At 40.8% G+C, this 14,974-nt stretch overlaps 1 protein-coding gene across 1 annotated transcript in view; it reads left to right on the forward strand.

The window, feature by feature from the left end:
* The first annotated feature begins 11,976 nt into the window (after window positions 1-11,976).
* Window positions 11,977-14,974, forward strand: part of LOC144192128 (pleckstrin homology domain-containing family G member 1) — a 28,243-nt gene continuing 25,245 nt past the window's right edge. Inside the window, exon 1 of the mRNA XM_077711184.1 lies at window positions 11,977-12,221. The gene's annotated coding sequence lies outside the window, so the exon portion shown is untranslated. The remainder of the gene's footprint in view (window positions 12,222-14,974) is intronic.

The following is a 14,974-nucleotide window of genomic DNA, read 5'->3' on the forward strand; positions in this document are numbered from 1 at the left end:
TCCATGATGAATATTTTGAGGGCAAAAAAAAAAAAAAAATCAAAAAACAGAGAGCTCTCCACAGGATGTCTTTCCTTTTTTTCTTTTTTTTTGCTGTATCACATTTCCCTCCCTTTGAAGATACATAATCTCAACTCATCCTCCGCATGATGCCTTATCTCTTCAAGTTTCCATTTGCTTTCCCACCAGGCCAAACGGTTTGTTTTAGTCCCCTCATGCAAAAACACTTTTTGTGCATTCCTTTGTCAGAAAATTATCACTCTGTGATCAGTGGTTTAATTCTCCATCTGGCATATGTAAAGCAATTGAGCAATATAACAACATATGTAAGAAAATAATCCCTATAATTCTTGAAAGGTCATCCATAGAGGAAAAAAAATGAACATCTGCACTTAAAACCACTTAAACCAGTTGCAATAATGCATATAGTAACCAACATTGGTGTGGTTTGGCTCAGTTAAATGGATACACAATCTGCACTGCATGAACCAAAAGCTTAGCTAGATCCACTTTATATGACATAAAACTGAAAAAAATGTCAGCCAGGACCCGGGTTGAACCAACAAACCACATTACAAGGAAAATTACACTCTTCAAATACTGTGATGTCACTCTGTTTACGCCATTGCCGCACAACCAACACACTTGGACGAAACTTGAGCTAAGAACAAGGATTATCCTTCTTTACGTACTATGGTGAATCCAGTTGAAGGTTACCACTTGATGGAAACATGGTTGAAGTGTCTTTGATGCCAGAACTGTATTGACTGACGTAAATATTACATGATCATAGAAACATCTTGACTCAGCCTCGTGTTAGTGAAACCGTTTTTTTAAGACTTAAAGTGTTGTTTTCTTGAATGTAATCGGTTTAGTGGTGGTCATTGCAGTGGGGGGGGGGCAGTTCCAAAGTTATTATTAGCTTGACTAATTCACAGAGTATGCATTGTAGTTGTTAGTAAAAGAGGGAAATTGATATTGAAAATATTTTTAATTCCAGGTTTTTTTTAAGAATTTGAAGTCTATTCTTTTCAATGGCTTTCCAATTTGTTCCAGTTTGAGGCCCCTTATGAAATAAAAACCATTTAACTAATATAAATCATTACCTTGCGACTCTTCGACCTGTCCGGATGCTCTAATTTGTCCTTGTAAGTTTGGAAGTGAAACCTTTTTGAGTTTAGAGATGTGATATTTGCTTGTTTTACAAATCTTGGCTTGAGGCATGAGGCTGAACGCTGGCTGTTCGCAGAAGGGAGGGGGGTCACGACCTTTCACCTTGGTCTGGCAGTTTCCTCTGCTGGCATGTCGCACGTCAGAAGTGAGGCGTGAAGGAACTGACAAATGGTGGGAGAAATTGAGGGCAGAATGAGAAGGGGTCTGAACCTTTAAAATGGGTCATTTTAAAAATAATTTTGCCAACTGCAGTTTCAAAACAAGTAAATGCCAAGGCTACAAATACCAAGTTAGTATATCAGAAGGTCAACAAGAAGAATGTCTCATATGTCAATGGTAATGTAAATGATTTTCAGTGTGTTAAGTGCTGAGAAACTTGTTCCAAGTTTTTATCTCAATATTTTGACAAGTATTTTACCTTCTAACACACCCAAAGAAATCCGTTTCAATAGGGCTACTTCATAGTAATCCTCTGATTACAACGTGGTCCAAATGGAATTAGTGGTCATGCCTGATTTAGTATAAGCTGTAGCCTATCTATCATCTCCTTTGCTTTACACTGCACAGCTGACTGATTTTTCCCACTGGCCACACAGGAAAGGGAAATGCTCTCTACACAACTCTGCATCTAGTTTTACACTTGTTCATTGATACGACATGTTAAATCCCCTTGTGAAGGTATGTTGTCCACCTTGGGCCAATCACGTGCCGGTGGACTATCAGCACTTGCAAAACCCCGCCTGTTATATCTTTGACATGAACCCCAACGAGATAAAAGTACATATTACAGCACTTCTATTCTATAAGTGTACCATCAACATTCACAAAGGCAGTGTGTTTTATTACCTATGAACAATATCATTTAGAGAATTATGAGATCAGGCCGGTATTTTGTGTGAAAATCCTCTGTTGAAATCTGTCTGTTTGGTCGATTCATTTTAAGGCAGAACAGTGATTCAGTGGTTAGTATTTCTGCCTCGCAGTTATCAGATCAAGGGTCAAATCACGATTTCTCCTTTCGCATGTTGGTTTTCCCCGGGTTGTTTTCTCCCACATCCCACATAATGTAGGTTTGAACCAGTGTATGAATTGTTGTTTGTTTTTCTGCCTGTAGTTGGCTTTAATAGGCTTCAGCACCCCTTGATGAACAGTTCCGAGTGAATTAATGATTCATTTTATTTCCTAGATGGAGAAACACATGCCCCACTGCTTCCTGTTATAATCCAGACATCTTTATCATACTTCTGCTGTATGGCCAGACTTGATGCGTATCACCATGTGCTTCCTGTTATAGTCAGGTAAGAGTGTATATTTTTGTCTTTTATGGGAGTAGTTTAGTCATTCTTAAGGCCCAACCCACATTTCCATGCCCGAGAGAGGATGCAGTAGATAGACATGCTAAGACGTGCTCTTTGGTGTCGTGATATTTTAGGAGATTTTAAGAGAATTCCCTCCCCAATGTATTGAAATAGTGGCAGCAACACGTGTAAAACAGCCACTCAATTCACGCATGACTGTTTAAAGCATACGCACACGTGTATGTTCTGTCAAAACAGGTATAATGGGCATCAGATGACATGCGAGGAAGAGCATTCCTTTTATTACACCTGTAAACTGATTTAAAGCATGTTTTTACTTTTCTAACTGAAGCAAAAACACATTTTGTGTAATTACAAGCTTTAACATATGGGAGGGAAAGTCGGGCCTGGTTTGGCTTCAAGTGCTGATCTTTCAAATGGAAATATGCCATAGACCAGAGAGTAATCTTTAGTTGAAGTATTCTATTTTTGCAACTATGATGTTATTCATTTGCATCTGTTTGACAAAGAATGTCTTGGCAGTACAGGTAAGTTTATTATTATTTTTTTTAATGTTGGGTTTGAGAATTGTTTGGAGAATTTGGGTGCAGAATCAAAAACTGATGTCAGTGTTTCTCTATAATTTTAAGGTTTTTAAACCTACTGAAATATTAGCAATAAGAAGAAAAATCTGTACTTCAACATATGCTCTTTTTCTGAAAAAAAGTCTAATTTCGGAATGCAATGAAATCTAAAAATTGACTGAAATTTACAGTCCAGTTATGTTAAAAGACTGTATATATCATATATATACTTTTGGCCTCTGCCTGGAGGCCCAGTTCTCCTTGGTTGTTATCGCCAAGTAAAGTGAAGGCCCAGTAGGTCACTGGTCTGGGGAAACTGAAATAACTCTGACAGAAGCAGGCCAGTTGCAGAGGACATGTGAAGTATCCTTACCTTAGTTGCGCAATGCATCAAAGTGACCCATCGTGTCATTAGGGCATGACGAAGGTCCCATTGCAATGTTAAAATAGCAATAATGTATGAATTCCCACTTGTTCAAGCCTTTCTAGTCTATGGGCTTCTTTGTTCTGACATGAAATCTGGGATGTTATCAGATATGATCTAGAAAGATTAAAGTCTGTCAAAGAGGGATTTGGCAGGAGATTATACCTTCATTTCAATTTCAACAGCTCTGCTGGTTAATTATAGGATACAATGAGACGGCTCTATTTGAACAGGTTGTCCCAAAGAACAATAATTGTTTTCTCTAAAGACAAACATCTGCCTCTCTGAATCTATATTTCACCTCTGACTTGTTTTAGTATACATAAATATTCCTATAAATCCATAGACTTTTTATGCCTGTGGTGTCTAAACTCTGGCTCGTGGGCCAACTGCAGCTCAAAATATCATTAAATGAGGCCCACAGAAGAAGCTTAAATTTAGCCTACATTCTGTCTTACTTCTCATCTTTAGCACTAGATGGCGTTCATCATTTAAGCAACATGAATTCCAATCAATGTAGGAAATAGAAGTAGTAGAATTTCAGTGCTTTATAATATAAAATAACATGATAAATTGAGCCATGTTGCTTGTAGTTCTGCAAAATTCACTTGGCAGCCAATGAGTTAATACATATGTTTAACAAATGAACATAAAAGGATTTTTAGTGGACCCAGCCTTTCATTTTTCTGGCCTGGGAGGAAAAAATATAGTTTGCACACCCCTGCTTTAGGCCAATGTGTATGCAAAGTCAGATAGTGGATCATTTAAGCCCCCCAACCCACTCTCTGTGACGCCTCGTATATGGTTTTGCCTCCCTCATGTTATGTCTACAGTCTCCATGAAAACGGTGTTGGTTCTATTCTCGTCCGCACATTCATTTGAACCTACGTGAGAAAGGCAAGGAGTTGTAATGAGCAGTTTGAAAGCAGTGGCAAGAACGTTGGCAAACATTTCCATTTATTTAGCTGCTCTATTAAATTAGAGAGCAGGCGGACGACGTGATCTGAAGTAGCTCAAATAAATGTTTTTGAGGCAATCGTTTGCTTTTTGGCTCCTTTTGCTTCGCAGCTGCTTGCGTGGGTTGAGCAGCTGTGTTTGAACGTTGGCACAGTTCAGTTTGAAAGTTATGAATTGCAACTTCTAGTGTGGCCACACCATGAGTTTTGTTCGTACCAAAGGGCGTTTCACAACGGGGTATTTGTTATGGGCCAACTCATTTGGAAGTTTTTCTTGGTGTACTTGGGAGCTTCTTGCTTTGGTTTCAAGTGATTTTTGTCAGTTTTTTTGCATCAAAAGCATAAGAAAATATTGCATATTTCAAAATAAAGGCTATTTCTACAATGACCCTTATTATAAATGGCTATCTGAACACAAATGGTGGAGCAACATGTGAGGATGAAAGATAACAATAATCAGAGGCATCCTCTTTTTATCCTCTGCAAAGAGTGACTAGTGTCAGGAGCGTAGATAATTCCAGATATGAATGCTTCTATCTCCAGAAACCACTGTAGGTCAGTCAGTGCTAACCAGCTTTCATCGAGTCCAATGCCTACGACAATGTCTTGGCGCCCCTCTACGACGACAGGTCAGCATTAGGTTTTGGTCTTCAACGTCTTTGTGGTCGTGTCAGTGTGTGCACCGCTTGGTGGGGGGGCGGCCTCACCCTAACAACAAACATAAAAGCAATTTATCTCCCCCACATGGAAAAGAGAGAAGATCCCCCTCCTCCAGCTTCCCTCAACGGCCCACCACCGACTCCTTTTTTATCCAAGGCCCCCACTCAGCAGCTGTTCCTCTCACTTTCCGCACTCGCAAACTCCCCCTCCACACCAGCCGCACTATGACGCCTTTGTTTTATTGTTTGGCAGAGTTTGGTGCCCCGCCCCCCTCGTCTGCAGCGGGACAGGGGGTCCGACTCACTCGGAGTGCGGATGCTCGGCCGTAAACGTCGGATTAGGAGCAGCGGTTGGCTACCAAAAGAGCTTTGCGGAAGGCCTTGTATTTTGGCTTGCCTTCCAACTCTTAGCACCTGTTTGTCTGGCGCCACGCTTTTGAACAATTCCCCAAGTGTGGGAGATTTCAGGCTCGCAACGGCAATTAAGTTTATTGAAAAGAGTTTTTTTAGACATGTTTTTCTGTATTTATGGTCCTTGGTTTGTCCATTATCTGTTGTCATCCGCTCCTTTGTTTTTATTCTTCAATTAGCTTGACCAGGCATCTTGTACGGTTTTCTCACTTTGCTTGTATTTAGTTCCCTTGCCTGCAATCAGGTGGCCACCTGGGATAAGCTCCAGCACCCCCTGTGATCCTTGTGAGGATAAAGCGGGTTAAAAAAATGAATGAATGAATTGTTCCCTTATGGCATACTTTAATTACAATAACATCAATATTCCAATGTATGAGTACAATGTTAAAATTACCACATCATTCAAATTATCATTAGAATATCTCACAACTTCTTTAGTACTATGGCAGCTAATTATATAGTACATTATATGTTATGTATATATTACTCTTTGCTGCTTGGAAATTTCCAAAATGTTCAATCTTTGCTGGTTTAGGCTTATGTTTTGCATATTTTTCATTTGAGTATTTGCTGGCTTTAAAAACAAAACAATAGCTGAAAATACGTGAAGAGTACTGCAATTGCAAGAGCTGGTGGCTTTTGAAATAATGTTGATTTCAGCACATATTTGTGGTTCTGTTGTTAAAGAAGCAGGCTGCTGGGTAAAAATAAATAGAACATTGCTTTCCACTGCATTGTCGCATGTGGACTCATTGGGACGATAACAATCAGAGGTGTTTACCCTTCTGTGCCACTTTTTCCCCAGCGGAAATAACTCAGAGTAAATGGACAGCGAGAAAGGAGACAACGCAAACTGAAATAGAGATAACCACTTCATGGGGATTTGGTCCCATATAAATAAATGGCTATTTCTGTTTTGGGAACTTTTCTGTTATTTACGCTCCATGTGACTTTGACTCTTTGGAACTGTCCAAGGTGGCAAAAGTACCTACAATCTGTAATTCAGTTAAAAATAAAATACTTGTGCAAAAACAATATGGAAGAATAAGTGGAGAAAAAGTATAGACTAATATTCACATATCTTAAGTTTTAGTGAATTATACAGAAAACCAATTTTAATAACCTTATTGTATATTGGCTCTTATAGTCAAAATGAATTGGCCGTCTAGTATCGTCAATGGCAGCCAATGAGTTAAGAGTCTCCTGAAAGGCTGAAACAATTTAAAAAAAACATAATTCAATCATAAAAGAGGGTTAATATTCCTTCAATCATTCATCTTCTGAACTGCTTATTCTCAAAAGGCCAGCCAATCGCAGCCATTCATGCTCACACTCGTATATAGGAGCAATTCAGAGTGTTCAACCAGTCTACCCTGCACTTTTTTGGGATGTGGAAAAAAACCGGAGGAACCGGAGAAAACCCACACATACATGTGTGTTGAGACCATTCAAACTCCACAAAGGTTAATATTGTTTTAAAAAAAAAAAAAACATACAATGTTGCACTCCAATGGGAAAAGGCCTCATTGGCTCCAGTCCAGTAACAAAGTATGCAGCTTTTGTTAACCTCATTCCCTGCTGACTGTGCTAGCCTTTCTAGCCGTGAAGGTTATAACCTTGACCATTGGCTCTTTATTTGACTTCCCTCTATATCGAAAGAGCGGAATCTAACAAGCTGCCATCTTTAACACTCAGCAAAACGTCAGGTCATGCCAGCACCCCCCAACATGTGCCTACGCTGCCTTGTAGAAAGAATGGCCAACAGGTGGTATCAGCTTATGGAGTCACCACTCAGTGCTTGAACAAAAGGGAGTGGATATTTTCCAATGCTGGCTCGCGTCTGGCTTCTGTCCTACCCTTTGTGTGTGTGTCATGTGTGTGTGAGTGTGTGGTCAGCTCCGGACTGGCCATTGTGCCCTTGGCCCTCAACAGATGTGGTCTGAACAATGAGTTGGGTAAATAAAAGGAAGTGGTGTATAAATAACCTCTTATGTCTGCATGAGTGGAGCTCTACTGCTATGTACACGTACATGTGTGTGTTTGTGTGTGTGTGTGTTCCTGTTTGAAGTGACTGGATTGCATTGTGAAACTCATTTTGTGTGTATTGAGATGTTACAGGTGCAGTTTGTTTGGAGGTCAAGATAATATTTCACATTCCCAGGAATATTCTAGCTTTTTTTTGGTCACTTTCACCACATGACTTGATTTACTTAGAGAGTTTTACAGCAGTAATAGAAAATAAATTGGACATGTTTCTCAGAATTGTGGTAAGTAAAATGTGGGTGTCTATTGGTATGTGCTTTTGTGATGAGGTGCTTAACAAAACAGTAGCATGTAGGTTGTGTATGAGTTGAAATACTGTGTACCAGTGGTTAGCACATCCGCCTCACAGTCCTGAATTGGAGAGGGTTCGATCCCCTGTGATGTCAGACCTTCCTTTTGCATTTTCTTCCCATGCCTGCATGGGTTTTCTCTGGTACCTGGCATGAAAAGGTAGTGTATCCATGCTAAAATGAAAAATATGTTTTCCCTTTTCTGTGACACACATTCCTGGAGTCAGGCCACGTGGACTAATGCACATCTTCCTGAGATTTTTCTAGTAAACACGTTGACGTGCGTTCACAAGACGTCGCAAGCCTTTTCTGTCCTTGAATGGGGGTTTAATAGGTTGACAGTTGGTCGTTGACGTAATACTGGTCTGGCATGCATGAAACAGCCTTTTTTTAATTTAGAAATTGGGTTATATACGTAAAGTGGCTTCTCTTATCTTGAGTGATGGTTTCAATTTCAAGCCAGTATCTCTCTGGGGTAGGCGTCCTAGATTCTGGGTTCTGTTACAGCTCCGCTGGGATGTGTGCTCGCCCGTATATATGTGTGTGTTGCAGGTTGGGGGTCCGGGGCGGGTCGAGGCAGTCGGGGTTGTCAGTGAAACTGCTGATGGCCTATATTAACAGCACACTTGATGTGAAATCCAAACCGGTTAGTGAAGTGGGCAGTTAGGCCAAAGACAGATAACAGCACAAAGAAAAGTACAGTTAGGAATTACTCAAATAACTTGAGCCTGCTGCCTTTATATAATTAGTGGAAGGTGCTGAGTCACTGTTTATGGGGGTTATGGGACTTATCTTCTCTTAAGTTAAGGTGGGAGATGAGTTTCGACTTGTTGCCTACACTTGGAGGAAGACTAAATATTTTAATGTCTGCGTGGGTTTTGTCTGGGTACTACACTTTCCTCTTTTGTACAAAAACAGGCATGCTAGATTCATTCAACACTCCAAATTAGATGCACTTGTGGATATGAGAGTGCTTCTTTGGTACATTGTGCTGATTAGGTAAATATGTCAGTTGTTTTTAACAGTTTTGAAATAACATACTTTCATTTTCCATGATACTTCATCCTGGATGGACACCTTTTGACCCATGTTGTGCATCAATTAATCAAATAATATTTCACAGTAAGTATTTCAATGTTGACACAGTTATGTCATTTAAATCTAAGTTCTTGACGTCAACAAGTAGTCATTTTGTACAATTGTGTGCTTCTAGTTTGATCATGCACATAGCAAAGTAAATGAAGCCATGCTTGGATGAATTTGGCGTGGAAGCAGTTAAGACCCATAAATTAAGAAATCCAAAGCTTTTATTTGTTTTGGACTAAATTCAGCTTGAGGAATTTCCCCCCTCTTGATTAGTCTGTACTTTTTGGGGGGACAAGGTCAGGTTTTATTGGGCTCAACGTAGATTTGCAAAGCTTTAGTTGGGCTCACCTCTAATTTTGGGCTCACTGGCAACAAAACCCACCACTTACCTTATTATATCCGACCAGGGAGACGAAGCTAGGGCGCTGAGACTGGGGACTGTTTGGCGAATGAAAGCATGGGATTGGAAAAGGGCAAAGTAGGGAGCGCATTACGAGGAGACAGACGTCTGACGGTCTTCAAGAGGGGAGCCATTTTCTTTTGCTACTGTAAATAATAGCCCCCGCTTGAGTTGGACGGCTTTCACGGCTCCTTTTGTGCGCCGTGACATCTTAGGTTCCCTAAAGAGAGAGAGGCGGGCTTGAGCTTGGCATGGGAACCTCAGAGTATTAGCGCCATATGAATATGAGGTAAAGTAAGCCCGGGTAGGTCAAAGCCAAGCTGCCAACACACTCTCCTGCCTCTTTATCCCACTAAAACCCGCACAGGCAGGAGACCAACTAATAATTCACATAGCTCTCCTCACCCGTGGCTTTATTCAATTAAAGTTCCAACTGTTCTGCAACCAAATTTGTTCTTAAACCCGTCTTTTGCACGCTTTGAAAAAGAAAAAGATTCAACAATGTTGATACAGTCCAGGAGTGAAAATAATTCCCAATCCAACACAGAACCTTTGACTGTGCTCCCATGCATAAAGTTTTACTTTTACTGAGAATGAATGCAGAATATCAAATTGCTTTCACTCTGATAATCATCTCCAACTAAACCATATTAAACCTGAAAAATGAGCCCAATCTCTTTTCGAGGAGACCTCCAAGTCGTAAGACGCCTGCCTCAATTAGTGGCTTTTTAATGGAATATCATCCAGAGTCTTTAAATCATAGGCTATGGATTGTTTTTGGCAGCTATAGAACACACACACAGGAAGTTTAAAATGTTTTTTTTCCTGGTGTGGTTTGAAGATTGTAGCTGACATGGACTCCCTTGCTACGGTCAGTTCATGTGTTTAGTATTAAGATGAAAAGCATGACTTGTGTCAAGAATAACAAGGAGGCTGCAGTTGAAGCGTCCAACTTGCTCTTAGTGGAGGTAGGCAACACAGTTGGGTTCATTCAGCGGCATGTTGGTCCGTTTTTTTTTCTTAAGGGGGGGTTCAAGGATGTGAATTTTTATATGCATGTTGGTTAAGATGTCAAGGTTGCTTTTAAAGGTGCTCTGTTCGAAAAGCTTAACTGACCTGTAGAGTGATTTTTTTTAATTTACCAGTTGCCACTTAGATAGTTTTAAGCTTCCTCTATTGGTACTTTATTGGGTTCAAGTCAGGAGACTACCTAATTATTTTTTGATCAACTTCTTCAGACTATGACATCACGTTGTAATTCATTACCTATAACAAAAGGTTGTTTTAAGGCTCTCTTACTTTATCTTGGTGAACTCGTGACTCATGAAAGGAGTTTGTGATAAAGACATAAGCAGCAAAATAGCAAAGATGTCAGCATTTCCTGTACTGATCGTCATACTGTATTCCTCTGGTGGTCCGAGAAAAGGGACAATGACATCACTGATGTACACTATGTTGTTGACGTGGCTGTCATATGAGCATGATTCACCTGCCTAATGATCTTGCATCCTGTTTGATAGTTCTATCTGTAAACAACCAAATGAGACATGCAGGAAATAGGGTGGAGCAGCGCAGTGATTATTCTTCCTGTTGTTTGCAGAAATACTTGGGAAAGGGTTACAAAATGAACCTACTGTCTTTTTGACAAGCTAAAGGGAATACATTGGGATCATTTTATAACATCTATGATTATCAGGCAGCTTATCTACATTTGTTTCTATTTAAGAGTGCAAGGTGCTTACTAAGACGCAATGTAGTTGTTTGTGGGTTTTAGAGGTTTTGGGATAATAGCAGCCTGTCGTTGAGCCACAGTGTCTCTGTTTACACCGTTCACCTGACGGCAAAGGTCAATTGACTTGAAGCTATGCATATGAAAGTGTAACACCATCTGCAAATGCAAAGTAAACATGTGCACTTCTGTTTTTACTGAAAAACATAGCACGAATGTTCAAAACATTTATCCGTGTCAGGAAGTAGGCAGGAACAGCAGCCACCGACTCCCAATGGAGGGGACTTTCCTCCGTCTTCCTTGGTTTAGGGACGTATAACAATGAACACATGAGTCTCCCTCACACATGCACAATGATCACAAACTTGTGCACAATTGAGAACAGGAGGTTGTATTTGTGTCTTCAAGATGGCCAATTCCTAATCTTTACTGGCTGTTATTTTTTTGCTGTTAAGTAGGGACCAGTCAATGCTCTGTTAATGAGATGAGAATATTCACAGACAAATGGACATTTGCTTAAATCAAGACTTTGATTCTTGAGTTGGCTCATTCCATCCCTGATGTAGTCAATGATCCTGAGCAGATCTCAGTGTCCATGTCAGAAATCAGTTTGGCAGCATGCCCTCCTTTCCTTTCCTCTTCCACATGACTTAAAGTCATAAATTGGAATCACCCTTGTCACATTTTTGGGTCAGTTGCCCACCACAGTTCTGGCTGCTCCCCACATCTTTACATCCATCCCCCAACCGCACAAACGCAGGAAAGGAGAGCACGAAGGCCAGTTGGTAAGTCAAAGTGAGAGGAGCCAGTCTTACAGCAGTAATTGGTCAGGAAGTGGGCTGCTCGGATTCACGAGCTCCTCTCACTGTGTTCCCCACCGCCTCCTCCTCTTCCTCCCAGTCAGTAGGCAGTCACTTTTGTCGCTTCCATCATATCCATCCCCGCTCAACCACTTCCCAGGCTCTCTCACTTTGCCCCAGCGTCCCAAGCTATCGAAACTGACTTCATACAGGTGTGGAGCACTTATCGGACCGCCTTAACAAGACCAACCATGTCTGCTTTTAAAAAGTGCTACCGTTGAAACCCTCGGACATGGGATTATCACATGAAAGGATACTGCGCTACTGGCTTCAGAGGCAAGGGTAGTCCTGGGAATGTTCGCCCTGAGGTGAGTGACAGCTTGTCATTGTCTTTACGATGGCGACATAATGAGTGTTGTCCAAGTGCAAGACCCCAAACTGAGCTCATTTTGTCTTGTTCCAGGAATAGATTTACAGTATGGAGCTTTTGCATCAAAGATATTTGGACCTCTTCAATTGTGTAGTCCTAACTTTCAATTTAGCTTAAATGCCCTCTTTCCTTACTGGTTTAATTAGACAGCATGGCAGAATAACATGTATTATTTAACTCTTTGGATTCCCATGCCCTCTGAGGCCAGTTAAGAAATCGTTCTGTTACATTTTGTTTCCTTAAGATAACCACCACATCATTTAATGATCTATAACATCTTATTTAAATAGCTTTTCTATCTTTACCTGCAGCACAGGGTCATCCTGCTCCCGATTTGGGTACTGTCACGTCCCCATTCTGTTGAACTGGGACAGCGACAAATGGGACACACACCGAGGGGACAGATTTATTGTGGCTGACAGTGGTTGACACCATTGTAGAACCATACTAATTAGATCTATGCATTCAGTCAATTAAATATTTTTGACCAATGTAGAGATTTAATTTTTGCTTCAAATTTAGTTTGGAAGCAGATGAGACAATACCTACTTTATTTTTATACTCTAGAAAAGAATTCTACTTCATCGTAGGTGACATGGTTTTAGCATGAACACTTATGATGTTATTTTAGTATGTGTCATGTGTTTCCCTTTGATGGCAGAAAAGTCCCTCGCTCCCCGCTCTGCTGGACTCCTTTTCCTGAAGTTGGACCCCCGTGTTGCATTTTTAATCTCAGGCCAAACAGAGCTTCCTCTGCATATCCGCCACTGAATACGCTCAATAACTCACATACCCCCTAAAACATAGTAACTCTGGAAAGAGAATATAGGATCTAAGAACACGTAGTAAATCACTTGTCTCACGCTTAACTCTTAACTCGTGCGGGAAGCATACATTTTTATAAAGCAAAGCCAATGCGTCATGGATTTTTGGAATAGTTGTTCACACAGTGTGCTTATACTTATAACATGACACACTTTTTTTACAGTGTAATCTGCCATCAATTTTGTCTTTTCTACAGTAGAGCTGTGGTGCCACCCAAATAGTTATTGTCAGGATGCCATTGTGTGTAGTTTCAGTCTGCCGGACATTCCTTTCATTTCCCTTTGGATTCTGATACTTTTAAAACTGAAATCTCATTGAGGAGGACAGTAAGACTCCCAAATTCCTCAACTTGTCTTGGCACTGTAAACGGACAGAAGAAAGCTTGGGGAATACCATTTGGGAATCTGGAAAGTGCGATAAAATCTGGCAAAGCGTCTTCGATATAACTCAAGCAATTATTCAATCCTTGAACTGAAGGATCGAATTAAACTATTATACTTCCTAATATGTCAGATGGTAATGGTGCTCCAGTATTAAGGTTTTAGAAGAATTTAAGAGGCAAAGAATAGGAAGATTGTGCTAACAATGAGCCTTGTGAATTTTGTGTGTCTGTCTATGGAATGAAAACGATGTGTGTCATGAGTCAGTAGATGATCCATCTTGCCGGTGACAAGCACAGCGAGGGTCTCCAAAGGAGGGGGAAACTGTATATGAATGCCCTCTCGAACCTCCACCACCCGCAAACCCGTGCTATTAGTCACAGTCTCACTCATTCTTTGCATCCGTTCTTCTGCGTGTCTTATTGACTCGTATATGTCGTACACTGTTGTGTGTGTGTGTGTGTTTTTGTCTCGTTACATGCACTTAAACACTTAGGAAAAGACGTTAGCTTCAACCTTCAGTTTACTATGCGGTTCAAAAGCAAACATGGTATGTGTGTGTGTACTCCAGTAAATGTTGAATAGGCCGTGTGTGTAAACACTGGGCAGTCTGATGGGGAATGGAGCATCTTATTGGCTGGATCCTCACATCATGACACTTTCCCTCAGGGTTCAACGTTTGTTGTTACCATAGTGATGCTCAGAGAACTACTGTATAGTCAAAAGAAGTCACTCGAGATGACCAACACAGAAAACTAGTATGGCAAAAACATGTATTGTTTGACTGGTAGATTGAATATGGGTTGAAGATTTATGAAAATATGTATTATCTACATTTGATTGGGTAAAATTGTTTGGGCGTTGGTAAAATGACTGCTCTATGTTGGGTGGCCACTGCCTGGAAACACTTTATTGATGTTTTTCCCCATTACAAGTAAAAAGTATATTCCATTTATTTTGCATATATTAAATAAGACTCTTTCCCTTGGGATTGGCATCTTTGACTGCAATTGATGGGAATAGATGTGATAAAAGGGGAGGGCATGTTAGAGTAGGACATTTTAACACATCCAGGCATTTTGACTTTGAGTCTAAAACGGATTAGATGTATATTTCCGTCAATAGCCATAAGCATTGACCAATTTGTCTGCCTTGCGTGTTGTGAAGCTATGAACTAATGTAGCTCTGACGTGGACATTCTTCAGGGAGCAAACATGGGCCATCAGATAAGGCACAACGTCGCTGCATTTTTCTGTCATCAGCTGGTCACGCTCGACTGAAGCGAGGCGTTGGGACTGTCGCCGCCGTGTGTGTTTACTAAAGTTGGAGGTGCTCATTACGCTCGGAGGGGGGCGTTTGGATTGGGAGTGGAGCTTTTAGGCCTTCGCGGGTCAATGGACCTTCAGGCCATTAAATTCAGAGGTCACGCTTCTTGGGGTCCACAGAATAGTCTACGGGGTCTTGATTATTGTATCGCCAGGGAGCT

The sequence above is a fragment of the Stigmatopora nigra genome, unplaced genomic scaffold, assembly GCF_051989575.1.
Source record: "Stigmatopora nigra isolate UIUO_SnigA unplaced genomic scaffold, RoL_Snig_1.1 HiC_scaffold_25, whole genome shotgun sequence".
In the NCBI taxonomy this organism is placed as follows: domain Eukaryota; kingdom Metazoa; phylum Chordata; class Actinopteri; order Syngnathiformes; family Syngnathidae; genus Stigmatopora; species Stigmatopora nigra.